General features: G+C 44.2%; 2 protein-coding genes across 17 annotated transcripts in view; one reads left to right on the top strand and one right to left on the bottom strand.

Annotated features, from left to right (window-relative positions):
* The window catches only part of P2RY14 (purinergic receptor P2Y14), a 58,986-nt gene extending 53,447 nt beyond the window's left edge, over positions 1–5,539 (bottom strand). For 6 of the 8 annotated variants that reach the window (XM_070466588.1, XM_020886578.2, XM_020886581.2 and 3 more), the window contains exons 1-2: positions 4,882–5,539; positions 4,450–4,650 (exon numbers count right to left, since the gene is read on the bottom strand). The gene's annotated coding sequence lies outside the window, so the exon portion shown is untranslated. The remainder of the gene's footprint in view (positions 1–4,449; positions 4,651–4,881) is intronic. The other 2 variants (XM_070466589.1, XM_070466591.1) reach the window with 2 other exon arrangements.
* MED12L (mediator complex subunit 12L) overlaps positions 1–19,417 on the top strand; it is a 340,418-nt gene that overhangs the window by 181,585 nt on the left and 139,416 nt on the right. The gene's annotated exons all lie outside the window — the stretch shown is intronic.

Raw genomic sequence — 19,417 nt, 5'->3', positions numbered from 1 at the left:
CAGCAGATTTTACATAAATGAGTAGAAGCCACTGACCCGTTTCTGACTTTTATCTGAAAGATAAAGAGTCAGGACAGGGTATCCAAGGCCTTTGATGCTTTTAAGAAACATCAGATGTAATACTTCAGTGAAGAATAAAAAGCCAACAATTTAATTTAGGCTGAGTGAAGACAAAGATTTCAAAGGAATGGAAAATGGATAAGATCCAAAAGCCTATGACCAATATTTCACTTTACCTTTAAAAGAACAGGTGGAATGAGAAGCTTTGTGGTGAACTTGGTTTTTCTGTGAATTAATATTGCCAAGTTACTACCGCAAAAATAAGACTAGCACTTCACCTACTAGCTTTTCACTTTTCTCTGATACTATTGGGGAAAAGGAAACTCCCTACAGAGGAACCAGACGATTTAGTAAAAAGGATTTTGAAGACCTGATAAAAGACACTTGATACCACATGCTGGGAATTTAAGCCAGATTTTATACAGTTTGTTGGTGGATACTCTTTTGGAGATGATAGGGTACCTCTTCCGAAATAGCTGTACTCCCTAGACTTTCATGAAGCATCTTTCAGTGTTCAGGGCGGCTGTTGGTTTAGTACCAAGATACAGCAGCAGTTATGAAGCGAATGTGAAATCCCTAGTGGTAAACAGAGTCCAACCAATGAAACCCCTTTATGGCATCCAATCCGAAGTGCAAGGATGACCATATAATTTATTGTCCAAACCAGGACACTTCTGAGGTGGAAAGGGGAAACTATTTACAGTTATGTCAGAAAGTGAAAACGGGCTGTCCCCGGACTCAGTGACACTACCCAATGGAACCAGAAATGGAACTTGCGGCAACATCACCCAGAAGGCTATTAAAACACAGGTTACTGGACTCTACTCCCAAAGTTTTATATTCAGTAGCTTTGGGATCAAAATTGTGCCTGTCTGACAAATTCATTGGTGGTGGTATTACAGCTCATCTGGGGACTGCAGTTTCAGAACTACTGTTCTCCCTAGACCGGCTTGGCACTCTTATGCTGATGATGTAATTTTTAGTTGAAAGAAACTCTCCTTAGTGTTAAATCCTTCTCAACCTTCTACATGTGAGGATATCCATGAAGAAGATGACAAAAAAAAGTTGTATTGGATTTGCTTTGACCTATGTCTCTGTGGACTTGTTTATTCTCGATTTTCCAGAGACGGCTCTCCTGGTACCAACCCAACTCTCAAAAAAATGTTAAAACCAAATGAAATAAATGTGATGTTGGCTTCTTACCATAGGGATTTCAGCTTAGGGAAGCCTCAACACCTAAATTCATTCCAGAGACACTTTATAGGTTGAACATCCTTATGAGCAACAGTATCCCTGCACTCTTTCCTATTGCATCTGTAAAAGCAAGAACGGGGCAACAGCAGGTGTGCTGGAGCCTCCGAGAACACGCAGCCAGGGTTCCTGTTTCTGGCGCATCTGCTCACAGTGGTGCAGCCTGACCCAGAAATACAGCTTCAACATGAGCCAGCGGTGCTGACCATCAGTACTCGAAAGTATTGCTTTCGTCATGTTGAACTAAATGAACTTCCTGTAATTGCATCATCCAGAACTCCTTCCTTACTGCAGAAACAAAGCTAGCTCTTTGAACGTTGGAGGGGGGAAAAAAAGCAGCATACGCACAAAACCCTCAGTATTTCTCTTTTTTTCTTTTTCCCTCAGTATTTTTCAGTTCGGCAGTTGATTTTCAGAAGCATCTTAGATCTAATGGGAAATATTTTGACTCTGTTTCTCTTCCTTTTTTAATCAAGAATAATTGGAGGACAATACGGTGCCTTTTTTTCCCCCCTGATATCTCAGTTGGTAAAGAATCCGCCTGCAATGCAGGAGACCCCAGTTTTATTCCTGGGTCGGAAGATCTGCTGGAGAAGGGATAGGCTACCCACTCCAGTATTCTGGCCTGGAGAATTCCATGGACTGCATAGTCCACGGGGGTTGCAGAGAGTCGGACACGACTGAGTGACTTTCAGTTGGCTTTTTAAGCATCTGTTCAGCATTCCCCCTCTCTTACTGACCTGGATTGAATTAGAAGCATGCTGATAGGTTTATTAGTAAGGCAGATGTGAGTGTGACTCACCGCAGATCAGTGGCTCTTGAAGTGTGGACCCCAGGTTGGCAGCGCTGCTGTCACCCAGTACTTTGTTCAGATGCAGGCTCTTAAACCCCACTCCCAACTTACGAGATGGAAACCTTGGGGTGTGGGGCCCAGGAACATGTGTTTCCACAAGCCCTCTGGGTAGTTCTGATGTGTAACAATGTTTGACAGGCACTGTTGTAAGTAAGTTTTTGGAGGGGGGGAATGCCTCGCTCTATGCAGGAACTTAGTTCCCTGACTAGGAATTGAACCCGTGCCCCCCTGGAGTGGAAGCTAGGAGTTTTAACCACTAGACTGCCAGGGAAGTTTCTATAAATGGTTCTACGTCATATCTATCTATTTTGGTCTACAAAGGTACTGAAATGTCTAAATTATGCTTTCCAATGGTCTGATATATAAATATGCACAAAGCAAATGTCTTTATAAGAATGGTGAAAGCAATGATGATGTTAACTAACATTTTCTGAACATTTTCTACATCACTATGTTGACGACTTTACAAGTAATGTCTGATTTTAATTCTGTGCTAATGCCATCACTGTTGTACAGATAGGGGAATGAGACTCAGGAGTGTGATAACTGGCCTCTTAGAGGGTGATTTCTTGGTATTTTGCTCCCTGGTATACTCTTAGCTGGTTAAATGTGCGTCTCCACTCCACGCTCACCCCCGCCCACCCCTGTTCTCCTGATTTTAAGAGACTTTTTCTACTCCTCTCTCCTTTACCCTGTTGTATCCTAGTTAAATATGTCAGGGATGATTATAACTTATTCTTTAGAATAATTTTTCTCTCCAGTATATGTGTGTAGCATTAGATGGAACATTGTCCTCCCCGGGGAATTAGAAATGCCATCCTACAAGTGCGTGACTGCGGATGAAAGTGTGAAGAGGATCGAAGGACACGCGTCAGTGAGGAGGGCTGGTGACTGGCGGGGAGGGCGGCAGGGCCAGGAGTGTAGCCGTGGGAATGCTGGGCGGCCTGAAAACCTGTAGGGGTCAGACGCCTGCCCCAAATGGAATGCCAGGCCCTTCCTTGTGCCCAGGGGCTCGGGCCCACTGGGAGACCAGCTGGGTGACCCTTGTTGGGTGGTTACATCCTGTCGGCCTGCTTCCTCAAGTGTGAAATGGGCCCTTTTTGCATCTCAGCAAACAGGAGTTCTTTCCCCTGCCCTGCCCACTCTCCCTTCCTGGGTCTTCACACTCTGAGTATCTCGGTGACCCTTCATTTCTTCCTTACTCAGCCATAACAGGCATGAATGTTATAAAATGGCAATGTAGTTTTTATGTAAGTTACCAGTGTGTAATTGTGTATATGTGTGCATCCTTTTATGTGTATATTTATAGATTTCATTGAAGTATGAAACTTACTTATGTTTACAAATCATAAAATGTTATTTTGATATTTTAGAGTGAATACATTGTTTTATTTATTTTTAACTTACCTAGATTTTTCTGCTGCCAAAGCTGTTTTCAAGTCTGTGTATTTTAAGAAGATGAATGTACAAGCTATAGTTGTTTTTCTTTCTTTCTTTCTTTCTGTTTTATCAATGTGACCTTTGGCTCATTTTTCTCTTGTTTGAAAAAAAGAACATTTCTGGCATGAGATTGGTTGACTCTGCTGACAGTGTGGATGTATAATGATTCCCCTATGTGTAATTTAAATTTATAATGTTTAAGGTTTTTAAAAATAATTTAGCTGGTTAGTCCTAGACCATTATAAGTAACAGATGAACTTAAAGTTTTGCTATGCATAGGCGAGATGTTTGTAATTCACTTTAAAGGTAAATATATACATTACTAGGTATTAATAGGGTTACTTATCCCAATAACAAAGATAGAAGCTTTTATCTATATAAATATATGTACAAATAGATACTGACCGTGTATCTATGCATATATGAAATTGTAAGCAAAAACATATTCACACTGACTTATAAGTATTATTGTCATAATTGAGTTTGCAGTTTTTAGAGGCAATTTGATAATACATCTACAGGCTTTTGAAATGTTTGTCCTGGATGAATACCTTTGAAGCATTTTCTCTGATAGCTTCTCATCACAGATGTAATTTGACAGCCACAATCAGAAATCCTAAATAATCATCAGTGGTAAAATTTCAGATTTGGATCCTCAGATCAGCGTGAGCAAATACCTTACTGCATCAATTGGTTATAGTTCTCAAACCCAAAGTAACTTCCTGAGGATGGAGAGAGTCTGTGTTACCCAGCAGTGTCACTGCCAAGCCCAGAAACCTCCTTTTCCAATCTCATGCCCCTTTCACACGTGCTGAAGGTATTTCATGAAAAGGCTGTTTCCTTACCTGTTTGTAGTCTTTCATCTGTGAGTCAAGCAACAACCATTTCAGAATGTCTCAGTGGACGCTCCAAGTGGAGACTGTTAGACTCGGGGTTCTTGCTCGTCTTCAGGAACAGATGAGAATCAGGAACTTGACAGAAACCACGAGATAGGAGGTTGACTGTCTGTCACGCTGCCGAACTGGTTGGTCAGAACTCACTCAAGTCTGGGAAATGGAAACAAGCAGGAAGAGAGAGGTGTTCGGATCTCCGTCGTGTTGGGCCAGCCTCCGCGTTAGCTCCTTTCTTTCAGCGATCCAAAAAAGGTGTGGTGCCTTTTTTTTTTTCTTTTTCCTTCTTGAAATTTTCTACTACCTTTTTTTTCTCCCCCCAGCATTGCCACGTCATCTGGCAAATGAATAGCCAGGCGACAACCTACGTGCTCTTTGTTTTCATACCTTGCTGTTGCCAAATCCAACATGTAAAGGTGGAGGCTGCTCCAGGTGCCGACCTCTGAGTAGAGAGGACCAGGCTCCCTCTGCCGCACCCTCCTAAGAGGAAACCGTTGTGGGGGGCGCAGACCTTCTCTCTGCCCTTCTAGGCCTGAGACTGATTAACAGGAGAAAAACAAAGATTTAACAGCAGGTATATGTGGGAGAGGCCAGGAAAACAGAGTAACTCACCAAAATGGCAGAAGTCAGCACCTCACACACCGTCTTCAGCTAAAGACAAAAGATGTTAGGGGGCAGCGGTTTGGGAATTCAGGAGGGAGGAAGGAAATTCTCAGGAAGAGGAAAAAGAGCAAGCGTTTGCCGAACTGATGTTTGCTCTGCTCCAGAGAGACAGTGGGTCACGGGGAGGAGGCGTTTCATCAGACAAACTGCTGGGTCCCTGTGTCTGCGCAGCTAGTTCCTGTCGCGCGGCGCGTATCTGCAGTGACTGCGCCCTTCAGGGAAGAGACCCTCCGTCTAAATTCTTCTAGGAAGTTAGGGGAAGGGCAGAGGTTCCTGAGTCTCTGGGGCCTGACTTGCTTTCAGCTCACAGTAATTGGCAGGTCAGAGAGACACATCTGGGGTGGGCAGGTTCTGCTCCCCTTTCCTTCAGCCACGCAGTGTAGACAGCTGCTCACCAGCAGGTGGTGGTTGGGGCTACCCGGAAATGTGAACCTGGCACTCGAGCAGAGAAGCGTTCTGGCATCCCTGACCCCATCTGTCACATAAGAGGTGCTGCTAGTGACAGTTTTTTTTCCCACATTAATTTTTCCACATTTGAGCGTTACTGACAAATAGATCACCAGTAGGACCTTGATAATCTCATCACGTGTTAATCTTTTGCTCAACGTGTGATGCTAATATTACTGTTTTGAAAGCGAAAGGCAGGGCCCTCTCTGATTTTTGGTTCCTTGCCGGCCTTATACTATCACTTGTCACGTCCCAAGGAGGCCTCCAGTGTCTTTCCCCCTGAAGAACAGTGTGCAGTTAATAGGGGGATGTACTCAGAATTCGGCTGTAAATCCGTCATCAAAGTGTGTGACTCAGAAGAAACTGCCCTGGAAGGCTCTCTTTTAATTTTTAGCTGATGTTGGAGTGTCGTTAATTAACGATGCCATGTTCCTTTCAGGTATGCAGTGAGTGGTTTAGTTACACCTACACATGTATCTGTTCTTTTTCGAATGCTTTTCCCATTTAGGTCCTCACAGAACACTGAGCAGATGGAGACTGTTTGTTAGGCGGCTGCATTGCAGGCCTGTTCACTCAGGTGCCCACACTGTGGGCTCATAGTTTAACGTGTCAGATCTAATTGGATCTAGAAACGTAAGAAGCGTTTGCAGTTATAGTAGTCAGCAGTACTCACTTACATACTTACGATATGCCCCATGCTGTTTTAGATACTTTATATGTACCTGCTGTGTGGTAGGCAGTATTCCACGCCCTGGGGATGACATGGTGACTAACTCAGACCCAAGTCCCTTTCCTCATGAAGTGCATTTACTTATTTTGCGTCTTATATACAGACTCAGTATTAACTGTTAGCCGTTCAGTTGTGTCCAGCTCTTTGCAACCCCATGGACTGTAGCCTGCCAGGCTCCTCTGTGCATGGGGATTCTCCAGGCAAGAGTAGTGGAGTGGGTCGCCATTCCCTTCTCTACGGGAATCTTCCTGACCCCGGAATCGAACCTAGTCTCCTGTTGCAGGCGGCAGTAGTCACTATTGATCCTTAATAAGCTCAGCAGAGGCCCCTGGGGACCCAGAGCTGGTTTAGGAAGGCTTCTCACTTGACTCTGCCTGGGGGCACCCATTCCCCATCCTTCCCCAGGGCCTATATACAGTCCTTCCTGCTGCTTTGACCACTGGGGCTCAGAGTCCCCGTGTGTTTGCAGAGGCTCGCTAGCTTCAGCTGTAAGCAGATCTGGGGGGCAAACACAAGTACAAATGGATATAAGGATGATTACCGGGGCTCATGGCAGAGTCCTTCAGATGTAAACATTGTGTTGATTAAATGGACAGTTTGGCTCTCGAGGCTTCCTTGGTTTATTGCAGGAGGCTCTGCTTATTCTGACAGTCTCAGAAACACCCACTTATTGTCTCCTTGTGCTCTTACACGTCTTGCCTTCTCCACGGGGAGCTCCGCGTGTGTATGGAGCATGACTGTGACGGAAATGATCATCACACTAAAGTTTACTTGATCTGCTCGTGTTCCTCTTAATACCAGGAGTTGCAAAGCCCAAGGCCAAAGGGGTTGCCCTACGTAGGGTGGTCCCCTGATAGCAGGTAGTCCAGACAGGCGTGAGGCCCTCGGGGAGCCAGGAATTGTGAAGTGGAGCACGCATGGCCCACCCAGATGGGCAGCTGCTTCTCCACTAGACCTTGTCAGCGCCCCTCGCTGCCTCCTCTGTGGGTGGGTCGGTGCTGTCGGAACCTCGAATGGTGATTGTGCGCATCATTTTAAACACCTGCTGTGTTTATGTGTTTTAACTCACGGGGCTCTCACAAGGGCTCCATGAGCTGGGTTGGTTCCACCTCTTTCTTAATAGATGCGAAACCAAGGCACAGAGACGCTCCACAGAGCCACTCCTGGAGCCCTGGCTCCTCTTAACTGCACTGTTGTGTCTGCATGTTGCCGTCCAAGTCAGATGCTTCTGTAGGCCTGATGTCTTGTGGGCTGAAACAGACCCTGACTGTGCTGGCTCACAGAAGGCTGGTTTGTGACCTCTGCTGTGTGGTGAGTTGTCTAGGCAGGAAGCCAGGGGATTCAGAGCAGTGCTCACCAGCAAGGGCTGGATCGAGGCTCAGGCACACAGCATCCCAGACGTTTGATGGAGGAGGGCTCTCTTTGTATCAGACCCTTTTGCGCCCAGTTTACCTGGGGGCCATCTGAGGACCAGCTGTTTCTATATTTACAGACGAGAGAAGAGAGCTTGGGAGGATTTAACCAAGTTGTTCAAGTGAGGAGGTAGCTGGACAGGACTTTGCAGCTGAAGTTTAAACTCGAGAGTTTAGGATTCCTTCTCCGGTTCAGCAGCTCTTTTCCACATCCCCATGAACAGTGAACACTGATTCATTAATTCATCAAGCATCAGACAGTCCTTGTTGGGCACACAGGAAGAGTATATTTTCTCATCACGAAATCTGGTTGCATGCCCTTGTCACATTTTAATCCAAGGTAGAGATGGCTCAGATGGTAAAGAATCTGCTTGCAATGCAGGAGCCGGGTTGTATCCCTGGGTCGAAAAGGTATCCTGGAGAAGGGTACTCACGCCGGTATTCTTGCTTGGAGAATCCCATGGACAGAGGAGCCTGGCAGGCTACAGTCCATGGGGTTGCAAAGAATTTTTGGATATGACTGAGCAGCTAACACTTTGACAGAGGGAGATGGCAGGCATTTAAGTGGTGCAGGTGATGATGATTCTAGATGTCAAGAAGAATGGTAAAGTTAGTAGTTAAAGGCTATGCTATGTCTTGGAATTAGGGAAGATGAAAACTGGGTATCCAGGAAAAACGTGGTGAGTTATCTGGTTATCTTGTCTTCTCGAGATTGCATATCTCAACACAGAGTGTCTGCGCTGGTAGAACTTTTGGCCGTAGGAGCTTATTGTCAGTGGGGCAAGGGCTCGTCTTATTTTTTTTTAATTTTTATTTATTTATTTTAAAATACTGATTTGTTTGCCTGCCCTGGGTCTTAGTTGCGGCATGTGAACTCTTATTTGCAGCGTGACACAGGGATTGAACTCGGGGCCTTCTGCGTTGAGAACTCAGAGTCTTAGCCACTGGCCCACCAGGGAAGCCCCGTGTGGTTTCTCAGTAAATGTTTGAGAGGCTTTTAAGGAAAACCTGAAGCTGCCGCCTGTTTTCCCCTGTGTTTCTGGAATGCCCTTCTCGCCCTTCCAGTCACCTGGGAGCTCTGAAGCAGTTGTGACTCTTTCAGGTCGTTGTTCATATACCTGACTGGCCATCAGTACCACCTGGGGAGCTTTATATGCGGATTCTGAGACCCTACTTCAGTAGGCCGGTCACAATCCATGTTTTTGGCTCAGAGCTCTTACTGTCAAAAGGTCTGGGTGAGCCGGAAATGTGGCCTGGGGGCAGCGTCCTGGCCGTGCTGTCGTGGGGCCGCTGATCTGATGACACTTGGGGGAACTTCTGTCGTCCCTCCAGGTGTCTTGCCTCCTGGCCCTTATCAGTCGCTGTTGGAGCTTTGGACACTGTTGTATGTAGACTCGTCCCCTAGAGCAGGAATTGTGATGATCAGAGGACTCGGAGGGTGGTATTAGTGAGAGGAGAGAATTGTAGAGAGACCGAGAGAGAGAGGATAGAGCTAGAGCTTACAGAGATCAGGTAAAACCCAACGAGGAAAAGCGAGAATTTCTTCAGGGGCTCATGCAGCAAAAACAGTGAGGTCTGACTTCTGGGCCCTGAAGTTTCTGTTTCAGCCTGTCTTCTCTCATCACTCGTTCTCTGCATTGGATGTCAGTGAATGATATAAATCTGTTCTTACACTGTCTGTCCTTACTCCTTTGTAGCAGAGAAGCTTTCAGAGTGGAGACTTTATGCACCTCACCCTGTGTGTCAATCAGATTTTGAAAACTGGCCTCAGGTGTCCCAGAGTGTGGAGCTTGTGGAAACCTGGGCATATTTGTGACTCAGAGCTATTGCAGTGCAGAATGTAAAGTCCACCCTGCATTACCATTTTGTATTTTCCTTGAGCTTTTTGCTGGTCATTTTGTGGATATGCTTAAATGTGATGATTAGCTTGTAAACATTTTTCCCTATTAGCATTGGAAATAATGTATCTTATTATTATTTGCAAAAATTTTTTATCCCGACAAACTATTGATCATATTTTGTGTATTTAAAAGATAGTATTTTGTTATGATGGTTAACAACACAGATAACTTGGCTTTATTCAACACAGGACACTAGTTTCAATTTAAAATAAATAATAAATGATGATGTAGTATAATGAATAGAGGACATATTTCCTTCTTCTAGGATTCTTAAAAAAATATAAAAAGATAATAAATGTTCTATTTTGGTTTTGTCTCTGTTTTTTTTTTTTTTTTGGATGCTTTGTTTTATGCTGAGTAGTTCTGTGTTCCCTCAAGTTATTCCCATTTCACTCTGTAGAACTCTGAAGATTAAAATACTATAGGACTTCATCCCCGTTAATCTCAAAGCCCTCCACATACCCCCAGTGTGATAGCCACCCCTCGCCCACCCCCCACGCTCACATGCACGCACACATCTCCTTTCCCCAGCGTCATTTCCAGGTCGGACTCTGCCTTGTCAGTGCCGGGGCTGGTTATATATAAACATCCCTTGGGTATTTGTCATTCAAATAGAGTGAGTCTAATGCATGGAATCCTCCCATGTCTGTTATTGTTTCCAGTCAGTTTCCATCCAGCCTGTCAACGATTGCCGTAAAAGTCGGTTTACTTATTTCTATAAATGTCTTAGTTTGTTCCTTGCCCCCAAATCCTTTTTCAAAGTAAGTACAAAAGTAACTTTGTTGTTATAACCTTATCCTCCAATTTTTTCCCCGTTGACTCTGTTGGACAGTTAGCCACACCAGAACATTTTGCTGTTTCTCACCTGCTGTCTTGGTACTTACTCACGATGGCCCTCTATAGTTATGTTTTTAATTTCTCCCTGGTGTGCTGCAGTTCATGGGGTCACAAAGAGTCGGACACGACTGAGTGACTGAACTGATGACTTTGTAGTATCCCGTAATTTATGTAGTCATTATATGAAGATTTTCAATGAACCTATTTTAACTGCAGGAGCTATTTACTGGGTTATATAATTTTTTAAAAAATTAAAAAGGCTTTTCTGGCAAGTGATTTATTACAGTGTGTGTGTTTGTGTTGGGGGGAGTCGTGGTTTCAACAGGCTTCTACCAGACATTGAGATATACACTGGGTTACGAATACAGAGAATTTTAGTACAAGACCATTAGAAACACTATAGGAAACTATAGAGAAATTAAAAGGAAGTGAGTTTAGGGAGTTCCCTGGCTGTCCAGTGCTTAGGACTTGGTGTTTCGTTATTGGGGCCAGGGTCAATTCCTGGTCGGGGAACTAAGATCCTGCAAGCCTCACGGTGTGGCCAAAAAAGGGGAAGTGAGTTTGAAAGTTGCTGTCTTAAAGGATCTGTGAAGAAGCTGGCATCTCAAGTGGTTCTTGCTGGCTGTCTCTCTGATGTCTAGACTGAGCCTAGAAAGCCCTTCAGGATAGAGAGAATGGTGTGACCAAAGGCACCAGCCCGGGAAGGAAAGTCAGCAGAGGTGGGTGGGACAGTGTGAGCCTTTTGATCATCCTGCTGAGGTGTTCGTAATTCATGATACCGTGACGTGTTGAGCGTTTTGGTAAAAATAAGTGAAGATGGCAAAGTCAGTGTGTTGATTTAGGGTAGTGGAAGAGGGTGGCAGGATTTATGTCTTTAGGACATATAATTACCCACTATTTTGTAAAACAGTGCTTTCTTTTTTTTTTTTGTAAAGACTCTTGAAATGAGCAACAGGCACAGGAATTCATTGGCAGTTGTGTGCTCCCCTTTATGCGAAAGTTGTAATTGGAGACACAAATGTCTGTTACAATATCTCCCCCTACTGGAAGATTGGCAGAGGTGACAGTTTATAAAAAGAACTGATATGAGCAATATTTACATGTTTTGTCGACTAACAAACACCTCACTTTGAAGTAGGCACTAATATTGAGTCATGAGTCGAATGCCTAGTCTCAGTTAGTTGAATTACTCAAAAAAATTTTCTTTGTTGCTAATAATAGATATAACCTTAAGAATCAGACTGAATTAATTTCAGTCCATGATATTAGCAGAGTCAAAATTGAGAACTCACTGTCACAAAAATCTCAGTGCGTGTATTTCCTCCTGTAGGCATAGTTTTTTGAGAAGATGGCCATGAAGCAGAAGCGGCTATTTTCTTTTATCCCTCTGAGCCTCCAAAATAATATCCTTTCTCTTTATTTCATTCTGCTCCCATTCGCTCTTAAGACTCACCTGTCACTAATTCTGGGCGTGTCTCTAGTGTCTTGGCGTTGTTCATGTTCTTCCTATGTCGCCTTTTTTAATGTCCATCCCAGCCAGAATGCGCAGTGGCAATCTCTGTTGCCCACTCCTGTTGCAGGCACTGAGAAATGTTTGTTGAGTGAACATGTATTATCCACGTGGGAGAGAGGCAGGGAATGTCCCCCCAACTGTCGTGTCTGGTCCTGTGGGTAAAGATAAATGCGATGGGCTTCCTGGGGTTTCCAGGTGGCTCACTGGTAAAGAACCCACCTGCAATGCAGGAGATGCAAGAATGGTGGGTTCAGTCCCTGGGTCGGGAAGATCCCCTGGAGAAGGAAATGGCAACCCACTCCAGTATTCTTGCCTGGGAAAGTCCATGGACAGAGGAGCCTGGCGGGCTATAGTCCATGGGGTTCACAGAATCTGACATGACTGGGCGTCTGAGCACACACAGGATGAGTCCCTTGGAGTAGCAGTCTCTGACCTTTTCGGCATCAGGGACCAGTTTCCTGAAAGAAAATTTTCCCATGGACTGGGAATCGGGGGTGGTTTGGGGATGATTCAGCCCATGACGTTTATTGCACCCTTTATTTCTATGACTTTTCCATCAGCTCCGCCTCTGATCGCCAGAGGTTAGATCCCAGAAGTCGGTGACTCCTGCTGGAGGGTAGTGCACTACTTCATAAGACGATTTATTTGCTTAGCACTCTGCTCAGCTTTTTAGTAAATCATTTGAGCAAGTTAGGAAAACGAGTCTTCAGAAGCCACTGAGAGAAGCTTCAGTCAGAATGAGACTTACCGGATGTAGAGAGTAAATACTTCATTTTGATTATGTTGAGGAAAATAATAAAGAACCTGTAATAGGAATGGAAAAGAGTTTTATTTGAGCCAAACTGAGGAATAAAGTCTGGGGCACAGCCTCTCAGATAACTCTGAGGAATCACTCCAAAGGAACATGGTTTTCAGTGCAGTTTGATGTCAGAACAAAGAACATAAAACAATCCAGGGATGCATTCCTTCAAGGTTTCAAAAAAAAAAAAGAAAAAAATTCCGCACATACACAGCGAATCAGTATGGACTTGGCATCTGGGAGGAGAGTCTTATCATCAACAGAACACCAGCATTGATGTCCCAGGAAGAGAGGCATTTACTCTTTATTTTTGACGTGGACATCCTTTACTTCTTGTCAGCATGCCCTTTTCTTTAATAATCAAACAGACGTGCAGTGTATGTTTGATAGGCCACCAGCAGGCGGTTCTGCTAGCATGGAACTCAGGTCAACTCATATATAAGGCAGAAGACTTTCCCATGCCTCCGTGTGTGAATGTGTATCAGCTTGATAAATTTCCCCAGAGTTCTTCCGATAAACACATGTCGCCTGTTCAGCTGTGTGATGTGTGGGAGGACCAGGTGCTCGCAAGTTTAGGGGAAGGTTTTGTGGTGGGGAGACTTCAGGGAGCTTGTCTGAGGTTAAACTGAATGCAGGGTTTTTTTTAGTTTTTTGTTTTTGTTTTTCCTGTTTATTTTTTTGCCCAACGAGTAAGCCATACCTGAAATTTGCAGACTCAGTCTCCTTCGCTGTCTAGCCAGCTGCTACTAGCTAAGCACACTTGTGTATTCCTCTGGTTCGTGTGAGTGTTGTGTGGTCATCTTTGGCAATTTAGTTTCCTTGGTGGTGCGACTGAGAAGGTTTTCTGCGGTTTGGGGCCATCATGCTGTAGAGAGCTGCATGTCTGTCCAGTTAACGTGTGGCGCACAGCGGTGAGCTCTGGGCTGTTTTTCGCAGACCAGTTGGCGTCATTAGAGTGAGGACTCGGTGGGGCCACGCTTCTGTGTCTGCTCCTTGAATGAGCTGCTCAGGGCGCAGCTGTGCGTGTTGCCCTTGTCTGATTCCCAGGCAGGGCACAGACGGGTTGATTGAGGATGTGTGGTTCCACTTGAGTGACTTTATCATGACCAGAAGGCTCATTGGGTCCCATGTTTCGTTTCTTCTGGAGCCTGGCAGACTTCTCGTAGGCGGCGGTTATCTAGCCCTAGTTGTGTAATAGTTCCCTGACGCCAGCACCCTTGGTGGCCCGATATCCTGGCCCCTCTGTTATCTGACCCGTGTGTTGAGTTGTCTCTGCAGAGGCTTGTGCCTCGGAAGGCTGAATGCTGCAGCCTCCTCTTCTAAACGCCTGCTGAAGTCACACCAATCATAAATTTTGTGCTTAGTTGTTAACCATGTGACAGATTCGTGATGGTTTGCTGCAGAGGAGAGAGAGAACGTAAATTAAAATTTAGATTATGTATGCTTGCCAAGGCAAAAGCACTAAATTTGGTGAGCAGGGTTCTTTCTTGTGCTATTAAACAAAGCCATTCGCAGTGAGCGCTGACCTAGAAACCATTATCCACACTCCCAGGAAACCTCCATTAGAGGTTATAGTTGTGAATCCAGCACACAGGGGTTCACAGTTTGTGCTGGTAAACTGGACAGAGGAGACTTCACTGTGGGGCTTCAAGGTGATGAAATGGCCGGGTTTCTTGATCTCTTTATCCTTGTCCTAAACTGCTTGTTTAACTGGGTAACGCAGTCCTCACAGACGTGAATTTTCAGATGTGCTGTGAGCACAGGGGCCATGTGTCCAGGTTTGTTTACACTGTCTCAGTTTACACCTGTGCCAGCTCAGTAATTGACACTTCCACACTCAGAAGTAGCCGGGTTTTGGTCATGAATTATATGCTCATCTGAATTGTTGTTTAGTGACTAAGTCATGTCCAACTCTTTGCAACCATATGGACTGTAGCTTGCCGGGCTCCTCTGTCCATGGGGGATTTTCCAGGCAAAATACTGGAGTGGGTTGCCACTTCCTTCCCCGGGGGATCTTCCCCACCCAGGGATTGAGCCCGCGTCTCCTGCATTGGCAGGTGGGTCCTTTACTGCTGAGCCACGAAGGGAGCCCCCTCGTCTGAACTGTGAGGGAGTAAAATGACCAAGTAAGTGTGACTGATGGACTTAGTATTCTCTTAATAGTGAGTATAATCTTTCAGGTTTAGTAAAGGAGTTACTGAGGCTTTGCCTAGGAGTGCTGCTTAGCGTCATTCCCAGCCTCATTTGCAGCGGCTTGTGTCTAGCGTTTGGCGACGGAAAGCATTTGCAAGGCCCTTGGTCGTATCAGTAACACCTTAAGGCGTGTGCTTCACCTCATTACTGAGCCTGATTGAAAGCAAGGCTTCTGGAGCCGGGTGGCCTAAGTCTGCATCCCAGCAGTAGCCCTCCGACCTGTGTGTCCCTGAGAACGTTACGGTAATGCCAGTGCTTCCTTGGAGCTTGTCAAAGGCATGAAGGGAGTTGATACAGGTCGGGAGCTCACAATGATGCCCACTTTGTAGGGAATGCCAGTAAAAGTTAGCTATTTCTATTTCATTAGAAAATAACTGTGTAGTGTTAAAAGTTCTAGAAAGGAGTGTGTGTGGGCCTAGGCCAGAATGGAAAACTCGAGGCTCCTAGCAGAAGTGCTGGCAGCTTAGCACCAGGCTGAGGTGGGCTCACTTCCCCTCTCAGCTGCACACAGTGGGGGCGGGGCCGAGGGTTTCCCGTGCTCTCCTCGCTGGCCCGGGAGCTCACACTGCTGCCTCCAGCCTGAGCGAGGCCTGACCCTGGGCCGTGTGGGGTGGAGGCCGAGCGTGTGCCCCGCGTGTGAGGCCAGACTTGTAGGACTGGTGCAGGGCTGCTAGTGGGGGGAAGGAAGGAGGAGCCACTGGATGACTCTGCATTTCCATTCAGGCGCCTGGGTGATGGTGATGGTGTTAATCAAAGCCAAGGGTACGGAGCCTCCTTGGATACGATGCAGTATCCAAGTGATGCAGTCCTCATTTTCATGGTCCCACACTACCATACAAAGTGAGGTCTGCATGTATAGGTAGGTTATATTATCAATGTACTAAAAATACGCTGAACTTCCATAGTGGCTCAGATGGCAAAGAATCTGCCTGCACTGTAGGACAGAGACCTGGCTTGAGCCCTGGGTCGGGGAGAGCCCCTGGAGAAGGGAATGGCAGCTCACTCCAGTATTCCTGCCTGGAGAACCCCTTGGACAGAGGAACCTGGCGGGCTACAGTCCACGGGGTCGCAAAGAGTCGGACGTGACGGATGACTGACGCTACGAGTTGTGCGCATTTGTGCTCAGACTCTCAGCCGTGTCCGACTCTTTGTGACCCTGTGTACCATAGCCCGCCAGGCTCCTCTGTGGATTCTCCAGGCAAGAATCCATGCTCTCCTCCAGGGGATCTTCCTGACCCAGGGATCGAACCATGTCTCTCATTTCTCCTGCATTGGCAGGCAGCTTCTTTGCCAACTGGGAAGCCCTAATGCTGTTACTGCTAAAAATACGTTGAAGCATATCTCACAGAAAGAGTGCATTGGGTTCGATGGAGTTGAGAAGTTCTGATCTAGGTGATGCCACATTTATATCACATAAGTGTCTGGCCCAGTATTCATCTCCTTACACATTCATTTTTTCCATTGTGTTTAATGTTGGCATTTCTCCAGCTGCATAAAATAGCACATAAAAATCTAAAGATACAGTTGATATGGCATTTTGAAAAAACACAGAATTTATTTTTGGTAATTGATAGATGGCCTCACTGTTACTGAAGGTATTTTGCTGTGGGATAGTAGTAACAACCTTAAGAATGGGAAGTGATTTTTAAGGGGTATTTTTGTGTGTGCTCAAGAATCCCAGGGACAGAGGAGCCTGGTGGGCTGTGGTCTGTGGGGCTGCACAGAGCTAGACACGACTGAAGCGACCTAGCAGCAGCAGCAGCCGCTTCAGCTCGTGTCTAACTCTTTGCAGCCCCGTGGACTCTGGCCCTCCAGGCTCCTCTGTCTATGGGATTTCTCCAGGCGAGAACTCTGGAGTGGGTTGCCAGTTCCTTCTCTAGGGGATCTTCCTGACCCAGAGATTAAACCTGAGTCTCTTATGTCCCCTGCATTGGCAGGCGGGTTCTTTACCACTGGCACCACCTGGAAGCTATCATAGGTTAGGGAGCTGAGTTATCTTTGGTATATTAAATCTCTTAGCCCTAGTTAGAAGTACTGTGTGTTTATATCTGTGTCCAGGTAAACATGTCTAGAGTGTTGTTGGAAAGTCTTGCTTGTAACATTTAAAGCTAGACTTAGAAGCTTTGGCCAATCTGGTCGACTATTCTAGACTCTTGTTGATAAACTAGGATGATCTAATCTGATGTGTGGCTTGTTTCTGAAAGCTGCTGCAATCAACAGATTTCTCTGGCATTATTTAAAGAGAAGCTGGCCACTTATTAAAAATGCTTGCCTAGGAAGGTGTTTGAAAGAAAAGAATTTCTGATTTAATGCCATATCTTGAGTTTCCAAATGAGGGAAGGAAAGGCTAGGTGGTCTAATAGCCACATTACACCATTTTCTGAAATCATTTTAGATGATTTTTTTTTATCTCATTATTGTAGCTTATAAGAAAAATTTAAGAATCTTCAAAATAAAAGTTGCCATTTGAATCCCATACATTTCTTGATAAGTTAAACATTTTAACACTGACAATCTTAGTCCAATTCTAATAAATGATTTTTGAAACACTAAATTATATTTAAATAAACTTTTTTTGTATGTCAAAAAGCATAGTCAATATTTGTTCCGGTTTCCCTGTGAAATTTATGTACATTTCAGCCTTTTTAGTTTTTTTTTTTAAAGACACATCTGTAACTTACCTGGAGATGGAAACGGCAGCCCACTGCTGTATTCTTACCTGGGGGATCCCGTGGACAGAGGAGCCTGATGGGCTACAGTCTGTGGGGTCGCAAAAGAGTCGGACAAGACTTAGCAATTAAAGAACAACGTAATTTCTTATAGGTCTTATTTTTTGTCAAACATTTCCATCTTATATTTATCTAGGCAGCTCCGGGACTGATGTGCCCTCCCCCGCACAGCGGCACCCCCTCCGCCCCCCGCCAAACACACACTGCTTTTTGTTAGCACTAGAGATGACTGGCTGGAAGGCCTAGGCCATGGTAATGTGAAGTCACCAGCAGTAAATAGGACTGGAGTCGTTTTCAGTTGTTTTGTGAATTTTACCACTAGATGGTGATAGAGGGCTAGGGGGCGGAGCATAGCTAATTCAGCATCTACCAGATGTTTATGTTTAAATTTGAAAATGTTTGATCTTAATGCTTTTATAATTCACTTAGACATATCCAAAGAGTATTGGAAATATCATTTAGCCATAATTTTTTTTTTTAAACATAGTATGTTCCTAGTATTTATTGATTTGATAAGCTGTTTTCTTGTGGTGGTCTGTTTGAGAGAGAATCTCTATTTACGAGATGTAAGTGATCCTCGAGCTTTATTTTGCTCTTGTTTTTTTACCTTATTTTTTTCTTGTATATCACATTTCTCCACAGTGATCATAAAATTTATGTTTGAGATTATACCGTGTATTCACAATTTTGGCTTAGATAGTTAGTCTGAACTTATGCATTTTCCAAGTTATCATTTCTTTGAAACTTTAATTGAGAAACAAAATACTGATACACTATTTGGAAATGAGAATAAAATGGTATGAATGGTATAATGAATATAACAGAGTTAGTAATATGCACACCCAAAAGATTTTCTGCAAGGTTAGTTTCTCTGCATGTAATTTTTATGAATAATAGGAAAATTTCTTTTTGAAATTATCTGAATATATTTCTAATTTGCATAAAATAAAAATAGCTATGTTAAAATTGCTGCCTTAAGTGGGTCCTAAAATACTGAATATAATCCAAAAGTTCCATGTAATAAATTTTAGATTTCAAATTTAAAATTATTTCCAAATTATCAGTTAATTAAAAACAAATCAAAGAGAATTTTTGCTTTCTTCAGCGTTAGTGCTGCAGTTTATATTAACTTATGACACCAACACAATATTTTAACTTATTCCTGTGGATATTATGTCAGTCATGTGACTGATTCATTCTTGGTTGTGACCACAGTGTGAGTATTGGTGTAAAATACAAGCAGCATGATTTTGATGCTTTTGCAATATGGCTTTAAGAAAATGGGGGTAATACTTTCAAATTTTTTCCCTAAGTCAATGTTTTAAGTTATCCCATTGATTTAATAATGTGATTTCAGAGAATAAAACCACAATATTAAATGTATCCATTAACTCTACAGCAGTACAATTTTAGAAACATTAAAATGGGATTGAAATATTTTAAGGACCTCTTAGAATTGAGGCCTGAATTTTAGAGAATTAAATGCAGTGTGGGTTTAGCTTTGCTAAGTTTCAGAACACCAAATGGAATCATTTGATGAAGATGACAGGTTATTTTTTAGGTATGTTCTAAGATGAGCATGCCTTTAACAGAACAGAGACACACAGACACACACGCACAAGGACTGTTTGTGAGCCGTGATGTAGAGACAGGCAGAGGAAGGCGAGTCTAGGACACGCTGTCTGAGGGTTTTCCCAAC

This window comes from Odocoileus virginianus, chromosome 4, assembly GCF_023699985.2.
Source record: "Odocoileus virginianus isolate 20LAN1187 ecotype Illinois chromosome 4, Ovbor_1.2, whole genome shotgun sequence".
Lineage (NCBI taxonomy): Eukaryota > Metazoa > Chordata > Mammalia > Artiodactyla > Cervidae > Odocoileus > Odocoileus virginianus.
The sequence above is the reverse complement of the archived record's forward strand: the minus strand, read 5'-3'. Positions and strand labels throughout refer to the sequence as shown.